The sequence below is a fragment of the Macrobrachium rosenbergii genome, chromosome 19 (genome assembly GCF_040412425.1).
Source record: "Macrobrachium rosenbergii isolate ZJJX-2024 chromosome 19, ASM4041242v1, whole genome shotgun sequence".
Classification (NCBI taxonomy): Eukaryota; Metazoa; Arthropoda; class Malacostraca; order Decapoda; family Palaemonidae; genus Macrobrachium; species Macrobrachium rosenbergii.
The window spans coordinates 26661657-26675999 of NC_089759.1; the positions used below are offsets into that span (position 1 = coordinate 26661657).

General features: G+C 34.8%; 1 protein-coding gene across 7 annotated transcripts in view; it reads right to left on the reverse strand.

Moving 5' to 3' along the window:
- The window catches only part of cnc (cap-n-collar), a 455033-nt gene that overhangs the window by 405794 nt on the left and 34896 nt on the right, over window positions 1–14343 (reverse strand). The window lies entirely within an intron of this gene.

Below are 14343 nucleotides of genomic sequence, written 5' to 3' on the forward strand. Positions count from 1 at the left end.
AATATACAAAATGGAAATGAAAAACACTATAAACAATCAAGGCTTATTATGCTGCAAATGATAATGAAAGTTAACCCCACCCGGTTCCAACCAATCTCATCCTCCTTTTGAAATCGATTCAGAGCCTTTGTTCCTCCGTGGGGATGGAGCCAAGGTAAGGGTGAATATAAGGTTATGCACAAACAGCCACTGGCTTCACAGAAGAGGACCAGGGGAAATCAATGAGACTTTCATCCTTACAATCATTACCCGGCATAACATCTTGATCCCAATACCATCAAAGCATCTTTAGCAAGTCATGATAAAATGTGCAATAAAAAACAAACTAATTTGCATGTTTAAGATAACAACAAAAGCCTTTCCCCTATACTGTCTAACAATATGAATAAGGTAACTACCCATATACTATCAGTGTATAAGTACACATATTTAAAGGATATGAAAAAGAACAACATTACTAACACTTGACAAATTAACATGCACACAATACAGCTGCTGATACTTTATGAGATTAAAATGAAATATACTTTGTTTATGTAGCATACATACGAAGACGTACAGACTTAAATACAGTATGTCGAAAGAAAATTTTTAGTGCGGTCTGAATAATGTCCAACTGGGATGCTAATAATCTTCACATTCCTAACACAGCAGCATGCCTTTCAGTCATGATCATTTATTAAAAATTACTTTTCTCCCTCTATCCTCATTTCAGCTTAGATGTGTCAGTGCAAGTTTCTTTATACAGTATACCATATATTTAGGAGTAAAAAGAACAAAACTAGATTAAAAAATTAATTTTCTATTGAACATACCAAACATTACTCATCTCTGTAATCTTTCTTTTAATTCAGTAATGTTTACAATGGTATAAAAAAACTGTAAAATATTTAATAGGATATAGAAAAGTGAGAGAGAGTGCAGTACTTGCTAAGTAATAATGCTATTTCCAAAAATACAATTATGGTACTGTAAATCCAGTATACAAATGATAATTTACTTGGAAAAACAAAGAAAAAATATACATTTTACTCCAAGGAATATTTTAAGAAATTAGGTAGTTAACTTTGTTTATATATGGTATACTGTATATAAAAGTCTCCAAAATGTTACTTCATAAAGTAGTTTTTTGCCACATCAACTTGAATGGTCTCACCAATCACCCTTGAACTTGGCCTGTCTTTAGATAGCCAAACCATTCAACCGTAACTGAAGGTACCCTTAAAACTCTTTAAGAAAAATGGAGGGGTCCTGTAAAATAGTACATAAATCTTCTTAAATACAATAGTTTGTTAAGACAATAAATTTGTTATTTGATCCCTTGCAACAGACTGTATAAAATACAACTACAAGGGGGTTGAAAGATAACTAGTAAGTGCAAAATTCCTTGGGGGCTGTGAGAATTGTAACATAAGTGGGGAGGTAGGCAACCTTCCAACAATTCCAGTATTAAGAGCATTGGTCACTGCCATCTTGGGTCCCAAACAGGGAGGCAAAAATGGAGAGATGACCATTCTTCCTGGTGTGAGTGTCTGATCTCAAGTAGGGCAATGGAGAGCTGCAACAATCTTGAATGATCAGCAAACTAGTTAGTGATTTGAAGAGAATTCATATTCTCAAATCTGCCAAACTCCTAGAGTGCAGATAATTGACCTGTATAAGTCTTTACACTTCATAAGGCACAAGATGTTCATTCACTTACAACAGGTGTCAATTTCTCCAACTGATGTTTTGAACGACTGCTGCTCAAGGTTTCTATCCATAACTCTTGTTTTCACACTTCAGCATATTTCATTCAGTAGCTTTATTAATTGCATGGTGAAGACATCATTACTGAACATGTGCTACATTCCATAAGAAAATAGAAAATAGAGGTGTGGGCCATCAAGAAATTTGTATACTGTATATTAACCCCAGAAATCATCTTCAACTATGCCATATGTGGTTATGCAAAGATGAATTTTACAAAACTTTGGATATGTTCCCTTAATTTGGCCTCAAGTTGCAATATTCTTTGCTTTTTACTCTTCCCCATACAATTTAACCTCTTGTCTCTTTTGTGTCCTTCATCAGTAATTTAAAAATTAATCCTTTGAGGCATGCCCATGCAGTAACAGTGCCATAACTGACTCCATAGTCTGATTAAATTACCTCATAATAGTAATTCTGAGCATGAAATATAAAAAACTTGAAAAAAATATGGAAAAAAGTGTTATACTGTATCATCATCTTAAACTGTAATAATACTGAGACAGAAAAATAAAAAAAGAAAGTAACAGATTTTCTTCCACTACAATCAAGATTAGTAACTCCCCTATTTCATACTGATTAAAAATCATGTATACTTGATTTTTTAAAATCACGACACCATAAGCTGTAGCCTGCAACCCACAGGTTAAGATTCTACACTGATATATCACTATATCCAGTTTAAATATTCTACCAAGAACCTGACTGTTCTACTAGAATTGTACTTGTTCAAACAATTCACCAATCAAAAAGCCAAGTAAATCTAAATTCTCTAGCACAACTGACCTTAGGAGACATGTTCTTGAATTTCAATTGTACTTGTTCCTAACAACTCACCAATCACAAAGCCAAGTAAATCTAAATTCTCTAACACAACTGACCTTAGGAGACATGTTTTTGAATTTCACTTTTTTCTTCTATCATTTTGTCTCCAAAAAGATGCCATTTTGCATATCTCACATCAGACACAGAAGAGACATGACTAACTTTTATCTACACACAACCATACTACTGACAAATGTACTACAATGAATATTTACTGTGTTGATTTTTAAAAATATGGCTGTAAGGCCAAGTTCTGGGGCTCTTTCAGCCATAAGTTCTTAAAGGTGAAAAAGAGGGAGTTAGAGTGGTTGGACATCAAGATGGAGGAAACGAAGTGGGAAAAGAGATAAGGTAAAAGGTGGGTGCAGCTAGAGACCAAAAGGACACTGCAAACAACCTTTAGTAATGCCTACAGCGTATCTATGGAAATCAAGTTACACAATTACTTTTGTAAAATGCTGTCTTTGCCTTTGTGACAATTGTTGCTAGCCTCTACCCATAATGATCAGACAGGTCCCATATACTAAATCACAATATCGACGTCATCTTGTAGAAACAGATCACAGAAAAACCTCAAGATCTTTTCCTGCTTGTCAAGAGAGCCTGCATCAACAGAAGGCCAGTATTCAATCTGAGATCCCTCTAAATCACATCACCAGAAAACACTCTTCTGGGTGAAACAAGTCCCCATTCCAATTTCACCTCCTCACTACAGTACTCTGCAATTGTCTGGCATTCCATTCCGTGGAGGCACTACATTCTAATCTCTATGCAAGACTGGACATTCTTCCAATATTGAGCAATGTGCCAATTTTAAGCTTAGTCATCTCTTTGTACCAAAGCAATAAGCTCTTGTAAGGCAACAAATTGTGTTTTATAAAAAATATGTATACTGTACTATTAAAAATATTTATCTCGGCAGCTTCAACCTTTCCCTCTGCTGACATCCAACATCCTAGCTTCAATTACCTGAATGAGAGATGGCTCAACAATCCATTGTTATATTCCATCTTTTGACTCCCACGGATACTCCACATATCTGCCAAATCTTTTACATACAACCTACTACTTCCCTTCCACCACCTGCTCTATGATTCACATTTTCTCTCATCCTGCCATCAGCCACCACAATTCCTTACAAAATTCACACACATATCAACCACTTCCATTCTCCCATCATCTACAGCACTGGGATGATATTCATTACTCCACTTTCACTTCCATTTCCTCCCCATTCAAGTATCCAAATTCTTTCATTTGTCCTTGCAGGTTATCTTTTCACTATCATAAATACACTCTGTATCATCTACACACAGGAGTCATTTCAAACTCCATTCACAACCCCTTGTCATATAAAAAAAACTCTGTAACTACAACTCCAGACATTTTCTCAAGCTTCTTACATCACTCCATTCATAAAGATATTAAAGAGCAATATAAACAGTGTACTGTTTTCTTTAACCGCATATCACACAAAACCAGCCATGTTCTTATCTACTTCATGTAAGGTATTTACACACATGCTACATTTTTCATCATTAAACTTCAATCTCACTCAGCAAATTACCTTCTAAACCAAAAATCCTCAATACATTCTAGGTCCATGTGTATCCCATTTTTTTCTTTTTAGATATTCTTAAAACTTTTTTTTTACACCAGTTTTTTCATTAAAAACACTTGACCTTTACACCCTCTTACCAGTCTAAACCAACACTGCTCTTCCCCTATCAACCCTTCCTGTTAACCTTCTGTACTCAATCAAAATAATATCTTACACATTCCATGGTATGCTAAAATGTTTTGTGCCCTATGGTTCTTACATTAAGCCATAACCCCTAATAGCAGGTGGCTCCTGAGGAAAATCAACAAAAGAGTCACTGCTATATTAATATTTTAACTGGTATACTGCACTGTGGATGAAACCTATGTGCAGTAAACACCCACCACCTTAGCCACTTAGTACACCAATGAAGACAGCTCATCAGAAATAGAATGATGCCATATACACAATGTGCCATCCACTTCTACCTGATATAAGGCCTTGTGTTCCCTGAATATCAAAGCTTACCCTTTCCAGTACTTCTTTCCTGGAGTCTTTCAAGTACTTTCTATGTTATCCAAAAAATTCCATGTTATACATTTTTTACCTGCATCATATTAACAATAAATGTTCCATTTTCCTGTTTTCTGCTTGCTGTCATAACCTTACCCCTGCCATTCACTCAACACTTTTGCTTCTTGCAGACATCTTCAAGCTGTCACAAGTTTCTTCAGTTTCTATTCCTTATTCCCAGTCAGTGTTTCCTCTGCCAATATCAACAGCTCAACTCTTCACCCTTGACATTTTCTTTAAAAAAAAACTTTGCAACTTCATCTAACAACCTTTCTCTGATTTTCTTTCATCACTCCACCAATAAAGACAATGAACACCCAGGAAGACAACACATACTTGTCTTAAACCCATTTTTACACCAAACTAGTCACTCGCCCTTATACATTTTCTAAAACTTTGCCTCCTTCACAAAAACTAATCACAACAACTTATCTCCATTATTAAAAGTTCTACCCACACTCTACAATGACTTTCTATTGATTCTAACATAACCTATTTCTGGGTCAATGTATGCCACATACACATCTTTTTCCTTTGGCATTTAAATTTCTTACAAAATTTTTAAAAAGGCTGTTCACACTTCCTTTTCTAAACTCATACTGTAATGGTTTTTTTCCCCATTAACCCTTTACGATTCCTGGAATGGTCAAAACTTAACTGTGGTAAAACACAGTTCTGGCTGACCATTTATGAGCTTAGATATACTGTACTCACCTCTGTTCACTGATAATTCTCTTTTCAAGATACAGTGCTTTTTAGGGGGCCTTACTTAGAAGCTGAATAACTGTGCTTTCTTGCAGTATGCTCAGAAATGTAATACATTACAATTAGTTGGAAAATGCGCTAAAGTTAACAGAGAATAAAAATGTCTTTACTTTTCATAAAAACTAAAACAAATTATCACTGCCTCCATCGCCATGTAACCAAATGACCTACAGAATATTAAATCCTTTCAAACTTGTCATTCCTGTGCTTTCACTTTCACAAATCTTCGCCTACCAGACACCTATTCCAAAGTTCTAATCAAAGTAAAACTTGGTCTTCCTATTATTCTGGCATCCACTGGAGCCCAGCTGACACTATCAATAAAGCCACCTCCAACATCCTTTCAACATTATACCATCTGCATCCTGTAATTACTAATCTCCCATAGGGTATCATTTCTCACTCTTATCATGCAATCTAACTCCTAATGTTCTTCAAACAGGTTTTTCAAACTCATAAATTCTTTTAGATATAGTATCGCTGTCATATCATGATTTATGCTCAAAAGTTATGACCAAGGTTAAATCCCCTATTTAGCCATTCATCTTACTTTGCACATAACATTCATTAGTGGATTATGCATGCATAATGCAACCAATTTACCTCCTACGTTCAAAAGTCAGGACCTAGCTTAAAATTCAGATTTGACCTTTGACCTTAATACATGACTTTGACCTCACTATGCATATCAGCATCATTAGGGGATGGTACAGCTCAAATCCATTATCTTGTAGTGTAGTTCAAAAGACAGAACAAAACCAAATTTGAGTCTGACCTTTGACCTCTACAAATGACCTTATCCCCTTGACCTTGTCTTCACAATGCATATCAATTTCATGGGTAAATTATGCATGTCACGTGCAAATTCTCTATCTCACATAGTTTAAAAGGGTCAATGTTAAATTCTAATTAGAGCTCTGGCTTCCAAGTGCAACCTTGAACTTGATCTTGCACATCATCACTATCAGTTGATCATCTACACTAAATATGGAGTGCTGTATTTCTTACATAATTCAAAGCTTATAATGTACCTCAAGTTCAATTCCTATTTGACCTTTGACCTTTAAGAATGACAATGACTCCCTGAAAAGTTGCAAATGTGACTCTGTTACAGTATATATATATGTATATATATATGAAGAAACACACATATAAGTATATAATATATATACAAATATATATATATATATATATATATATATATATATATATATACACATACATATACATATATATATATATATATATATATATATATATATATATATATATATATATATATATATACATATATATATATATATATATATATATATATACACACACATATATATATATATATATATATATATATATATATATATGAAGAAACATGTGATATATATATATATATATATATATATATATATATATATATATATATATATATATATATATATATATATATATATATGAAGAAACCGAGAGACTGACTGTGCATACAAAAGCAAACCTCAAGAAGACTTCCTAACTTGAGAGAGATGCCATAAATTTCCCGAGAAGTGACAATGGCCTACATTCCGAGCAGTTATTGTCCTCACTACCTGTAACTCCCAAAAAGGGCCTCGGGCACATATTCAAAAGTCATTAGTCATCGGCCACTGTTCCTACCTCGGAGCCTATATCTGTTCAGAAAGCACATGCCTGGAATGTTATAATCTCACGCCCATACAACGGTGATGAGGATGACGGAAATATCGTCTTGGTTACGTTCTGACGTCACAAAAAACATCAATGCAGCCAGTATTTACTTTCCAAGAGATATGTACAACGGTAACTTGCAAAGTAACGACATCAAAAAAATAGATAAATAGACGGCATTCGCTGACAATGAATGTAGTTGAAACAACGATATATATTAATAACTTCAGCCTTCACAGTAGTCGTAATGGTAATACAACTGTTAACAGTGGTAGCTGAATGAAGTACTTGGATTTCAAGACAGCCAACTAAATATCAAAGCCTCTGTATTTATTTCTTCGACTTCCTCCTTGCCACATACCTCAAGAGGAGACGTTGAAAACCATCGGCAAAGATCTTTTATGTTAATTATATGCGGCGGTTGTTGTTAGTTTTTACATTGTTCAGTTTTAGAATCAAATAAGAAAAAAACATTAAATTGTGATAAAACGAATTTAGTGCAGAATTACTTTCGTTTCTCTGACGAAAATATTAACCTCGCAAATCAACCTTTTTCACTTTAAAATCACTTTGTTAACTGTCTATGATGCTAAACTTTTTTATACCTTTTACACACACACAGACACACACACGCACACACACACACACACACTCACTCTCTCTCTCTCTCTCTCTCTCTCTCTCTCTCTCTCTCTGTGCTTAGCAATCCTGTAGTAAGTGATAGTAATAATTATAGTAAGAATAATATTTTATCAAAAATGTATCTAACTCCATTTGCTGCTGTTCACGGACGGTAAATCCAAGGGCGGATTTAGCCGGTCTTCGGGAAGAGGCCATTTTTTTTTTTTAAGTGCTTGGGAAATACTGAAAAAATGTGTCAACCTTAAACCCACGTTCCCTGTATATACTTAAGTTACAGTATTTTATGGAAAATAACAGCGCCATTTTATACTTCATCAAGAATTAAAACTAAAAATATACAACATATTTGAATCGTTTATCAAAATGAATTCAAATAAACTTTCTTATAAAAGAAGGGTTTCACGGGTAAGAAGCCTTTGTAAATTCAATTAAGCCTTATGCTAAATCGCTACTAACTGTATTTATATGGCCATTAAAATTTCACGACTATCATAATTTACCGAAATTATGTTGATCATTTACTGAAATACATTTGAAGTATTTGTTAACGGTATGAATTGAGGATGGGATTTGCCTGCTAGATCATGTACAGCAAGTAATGTGGGTTTGTTTCATTACTCGGAATTTCGTACATGGTTCAATTAGTCATCATACTTAGAAAGCGAGCGGGAGAACACTTGAACATGACAATTTATTTCAGCCCGCATCCGGAGAGGAATGATGGGATGATTATAATGATTATGCTGGTAACATCAGAAAACTTGAGGATCTCAGGACGAACTTAAATTCGGCTAAGATTAGGCCTTGGCGGACAGTGTTCCGAAACATGAGCGAACGATACTTCGATGACGTAGTCACGACGCATCTCTGTCAGCCACTCGCAGGCGATAAACAAAATGACGTTGTATATGACGTAGTTGCTTTTGCGCTCGTTAATTTTCATAAAGTCACTTAAGGATGAGTTTTTTGTTATGTGAAATTAAGTCTGAGGTAATTAAGTCTCTTCAAGTAGATAACGTGAACTTGCGAGTAATGAAGAATCATTTTTTCAAGTTGCAAAACTTGATTATCGGGTAAATAAAGATTCACTTTTTGCAGTTACGTCAACTTTGAAGCTCATGAAGGATCATCCCCTCTGGGCTTACAGGATATTAATCAAGAGCTAACTGAAGAACAACTTTTTAAAATCACGTATACTTGAGAACAAGTGCCAAATTACGCAAATTTAATAAAAAAAAAAAGAGAAGCATTTACAAATAAACTTTTTCGGTCACGCGCATTTAAACGAGATCATGCTTATTTGAAACTGATTTATGATGACTGCGCTGAGGCGATGATAAGCAATTTAAATTTTTTTTACAGAGGATTCAAGGTGTTTCTGACGTATATAACTACAATTTTACCATAAATGTAAGTTATAACCCTCTCCTTGTTGACTTAAATGTACTGAATAGTTTGGTTGTTTTATTCTCAATTTTATTTCCATCTCTAAAAGATGTTACATTTTCCATCTTCCATCACGGCTGTAAGTCCTTGAAACACTAACACATTAAAACGTCTTCATTAGCAATACAAGAAAACATCTTTTACGGTATGTATAAAAATTTAACCATTATTATGATGCAAACTGTTAATTCAGATAACTATGGCTAACGTAACACGCTAATTTACGCCCTAAGGTTCAAATCTTGTGATAGCATAATTTTATATTAAGAAAACAAACTACTGTTTTAATACACCTAAGCACTACAGAAACTGGCTTTTTAACCGTGTCGCATTTTAATTCCCAACCACCCACAGTGAAATAATCTATTCCAGATCACTGTAATGTATGTTGATGGAGTACGTGGGGAAACTGTGACAACAGCGGTCCTCACCCAGACATCGCTCCGCTTTTATGTTTCACACTTCACTTTCACTTTGTTTCACTTTGGTTTTATGTACAGCCCTCACAGGGATACTTCCCTCTCTGGCGGCCCCATGTACGTTTTCAAAGTAACGTGCTTCTTATATCTTATAATTGCCTTTCAGTGTTTTCTCGTCAGTATCGTAGCTCCTGCAGAATAGGAGAGTCTTTAGTTACTTTTGAAATCTGCATTCTTCTTGTATGCGCTTCACTTCAGGCGGCATTTTGTTGTATAGTCTTGGTGCTCAGTGTACAAATGCTCTCTCGCCTGACTTACAATTTGTTCTAGGTTCAAATAGCCTATATACTTCACTTGCATGTCTGATTACAATATTCATTTCGGATCTAAAGAAGCTTAGGCAGTTTCCCAGATATGTTGGTTCATCATATTTTAGCGCATGAAAGACTGTAAGTAGTATTTTATATTCTATTCTAGCTTTTACTGGGAGCCAATGTAGCTCAATTAGTTCTTCGGTTATTCTATCATGGGAACGTAGTCCTTTTATTAACCTGGCGGCTCTATTTTGTACTCCTTGCAATTTTCTTAGTAGGTAGTTAGGGAGGCCGTAGTATATAATATTGCAGTAGTCAAGCCTCGAAACTATTTGGTTGCAAATTGCTGTTTTCAGAGTATCTTCGTTTAGGTATTTTCTAATAAACGCAATGATTCTAATACGATAGTTAGTGGTTTTTGTAATATGCAATATATGGTTCTTCATCGACTATTTATTAACAATAAATACTCCTAAGTTCCTCACTGCTGCTACAATATTTATTGTTGACGAACCAATAGTTATTCTTTTGAAGTGTTTATATTTTCGTAGTGCACTGTCAGATCCAAACAGCATACACTCAGTTTTGTCTTCATTAAGTTTTAATTTCTTCGCCGACACCCATTTTTTGATATCTTTCATTACTGCATCAGTTTTACTAATGGTCTTCTACCGTTTCGACAGGAAAATAGAACTGAGTATCATCAGCATACAGTTTATAATTAACCTTGTGCTTATTTAGAATTCTAGATAATTCAATTCTGTAAACGCCAAATAGCAGTGGACCCAGAATGCAGCCTTGGGGCACTTCTTTTGTTAGGCCTTTCTTTTCTGATTTCACATTTGATATAACCACTGTAAACTTCTTGTTTTCTAAGCAGCTTTTGTACCATTTGTGTACGTCATCTTCGATGCCTACTGCTCTCAGGTCTTCAAGCAGTAGATTGTGGTCAACTGTGCCAAATGCTGCACTTAGGTCAAGCATAACCAGGATGCCACATTTTCCATTTGCTATAATTTCTACCATACCATTTATAATTGCACACAATGTAGTCTCTCTTGAGTGGTTTTTTCTGTATGCTGACTGATCATCAGGTATAATGTTGAGTTGTTTCAAGTGTTTCCACGTTTGTTTGTGAACCTGCGTTTCTATAAGTTTTGATAAGTACGATAGGTTTGATATTGGTCTGGGGAAGCTTAGATTTTCTTTAACACCTTTTCCTAAATAGGCCGGCTTTATACAAGCAAGCTTCTCACTATTTGGGAAAGATGCTTGTAATAGAACCATGTTGACAATACCAAATATAGCCCTCGCAACTGATCAAAGTTTTTTGCCTCTTTTATATCACTTACAGGAAACGGGTCATTTTCACAACAGGTGTTTTTTCATTTTTTTCATCGTTTTTTTCAAAGCCATTCATTTTCAGTTCTTAAAACTTACCGAACTTGATATTTCTCATTGCGATCACCGGGAGATCAGGAGGGACCTCCTTATCGAAACTATGACAGATTATTTTTTCAATTTTTTCCTCAAAGTAGTTCACAAAGTTAACGGCCAGGTTTTTGTAGTCACTAGTTACATCAGGTTGACCTTTTTCTTTCTTGAGCCCCAATATTCCGGCTAAATTGTCATGGATTTATGGGAGATTTTTCTCTACACTAAACATTGTATTGTAATATATTTTCTTGGTTTTCATAATCAAGTCGTTGTAATCATTCCTAGCTGTTTTATACAGTGACCAATTTTCACTAATTGATTCTTTCCATCTTTTCCACAGATCTTCCATTTTTCTTTTCTTTTTCTTAGCTTCACGTAATTCCCTGTTAAACCATTTGGCATTTTCTTAAACTATTATTTGCCTTGTTACTTCGGGACATTTATCGTTGTAGCTTGACGCCAATATACTTTTGACATTTTTCTTCACCGCGTGCAAAACATGATGCTAACTTACCTAACATTAAAGTTCTTGCAAGTGACAAAAGATTTTGCGAAAATTTACGAATTCCGTAAATGCAAATCGCGTATTTAGGACAACACTAATTCTGAAATTGAGACTGAACAATGACGAAGGCTCTTGTTTTAATGTTCTTAGATAGATAGATCGTCATTTCCTCTTTTCATGGCAGAGTGGATTACCGCCTACGATTTTCCGTTTGACATTTATGGGTAGTGATAAAAAGTGAAACGCGGAAAGAGTGCATCAAGTAATGCGGTGTTTAATATAATAAGTATTCTTATAAAACTTTTCGAGAAAAGAGATTTTCTTTAAACCTTAATAAGTATTGAATTTTCAGTTGGAAACAAAACTACTACCCCAATACAAAATGCAATACAAAACAATTAAAAACAAAATGGAATTGGTCATTCCAGTTGCGTTCATACGACTAAATTAATAAGAGATCTTTGCATTACAAACACACAGTTTGCTCATATTTAATACTGCCCACTTCACCATCCTTGGTTATTCCAGTTGAGTTCATACGACTAAATTAATAAGAGATCTTTGCATTACAAACGCACAGTTTGCTCATATTTAATACTGCCCACTTCACCATCCTCGTAACTAGACTAATGCTAGCAAACGTCACATCTGAGCTGTTTTCGAAACAGTTTAACAATATAGAAAGGTGGGCTACATTCACTGCAGTCTGATTAGTAAATATATACGGATAATAATACTGTTGGTAACATCTGTTTCTTTGCTGCCAAATTTATGGATCTGAATCGCACAATAAAGAGCCTCCCAAATTTGCAAAACCTAAAGATTTACACTTCAGGTCATGTGAGATACTTTTATGCACGATATGAAAACAATATTGATACCCAATTTCGTGGAAAAGTGATAGCTTTGAGCAGGCATTATTCACGGAAATGAGTAAGGCCAATGCTAGTTTCTCGATCTAAACGAGTTACTCGAATTATCTATCAATTACATATTCAAAGAAAATAACTTTTTGACGTCTGAGACGTGACATACCTGCATTAAACACTCAAGACGACTAATTACTGGGGCACGGCAAATCATTATTTCAGTTTAAAAAAACCAGAAATGGTTGGCTATAATCTGAAGCCAATATCATTTAATTCGGAGATGGCCAATTTTTTTACCAATACTCTTCCGTCCAGCTCGAAGTCACAATCTATCGAGATGAGCCTGAGACACAAGTCTGCTTTGAAATGTAATGTCATAAAGTTATCATCCCACATGTGGTAATTTACAAATGATTCTTCCTAGCCTAAATGCATGTCAGATTTTAGTTTCCATAAAAACTTCCACCCAGTGTAGAGATGTGTAGCTTTCTCTCTACCAGACCATCCCGGCTGATTTTAAAGTTCAACTTACCACTCTACTTTCATCCACACGACGGATACCAACACTGAAAGATGAATAAGTATGTACGAAAATCTTTTTACATTTGGGCTGCCATTCCGAGCCATGCAATAAAAATCGTAAAGCTCAATAAACTACCCTATGCCTCCCAAAAGGTAAAGCATTAAAAAAAAAAAAACCTATTTAGAGTGTAGCTATTCTCTCCCATCAAAAACATATCCAACAACATCGTCATCTACTGTTTGAATTCTTGTTCAATGTATTTTTTCTAATTGTGAAGTTTTTAACAAGCAAAGTTGAAAAATTAAAATCAATGTTTATGAACAGAATTATTTTTTCCCCCTAGTCACAGCAAAAGAAAACGGGTAGGCTAGCCGGTGAAAGAAAATGGGTGGGTTAAAGATACAGCATATAAAATGATAACATTTTGAAGATTAAACGAAAACATTATCAATGTAGTCCCAAAAATCAAAATTTTAAGAAAACAGTCAAGTTACCTGGTAACGAAAATAACTATAAGTTAAGTTATACAGTATATGCAATTCAACAAGAGTACTGCGCCAGATGTTTCCATGAATGCTTTGTACGCTGTCCCATGAAGTATGGGTGTCATGTATACCAAGTTTTATATGGATATATCTATATTTTTCTTTCAATACTAGGCATTTCCCATAAAAAGGGGTGGCTGCAGAGAAAATACTAAAGGACACTGCCACATTCATACACCAACAATAAATAAAGGCTCATCAGCAACACATAAAACATTAAAACACACTACACTATTCACCTCATCTTACACAAATTCTCACACTTCCTGGGTATTAGTGCTTTCCCTTTCCAACAAGATACCCCATTTACCAACCATTTCTGTTTTTCTCTCCTCCTTACCACTAAAACTTCTGATTTATATACTCTGCACAAACCTATCACCGCTCCTCCCCTTAACATGTCACATGGTCAATCATTTAAAACTACTCTAAATCCTTTACAACAATGTTAACCATTTTACCATTTCTATGTACAGTACCTCCAAATTTCTTAAGCAATCAATTCTTAGGC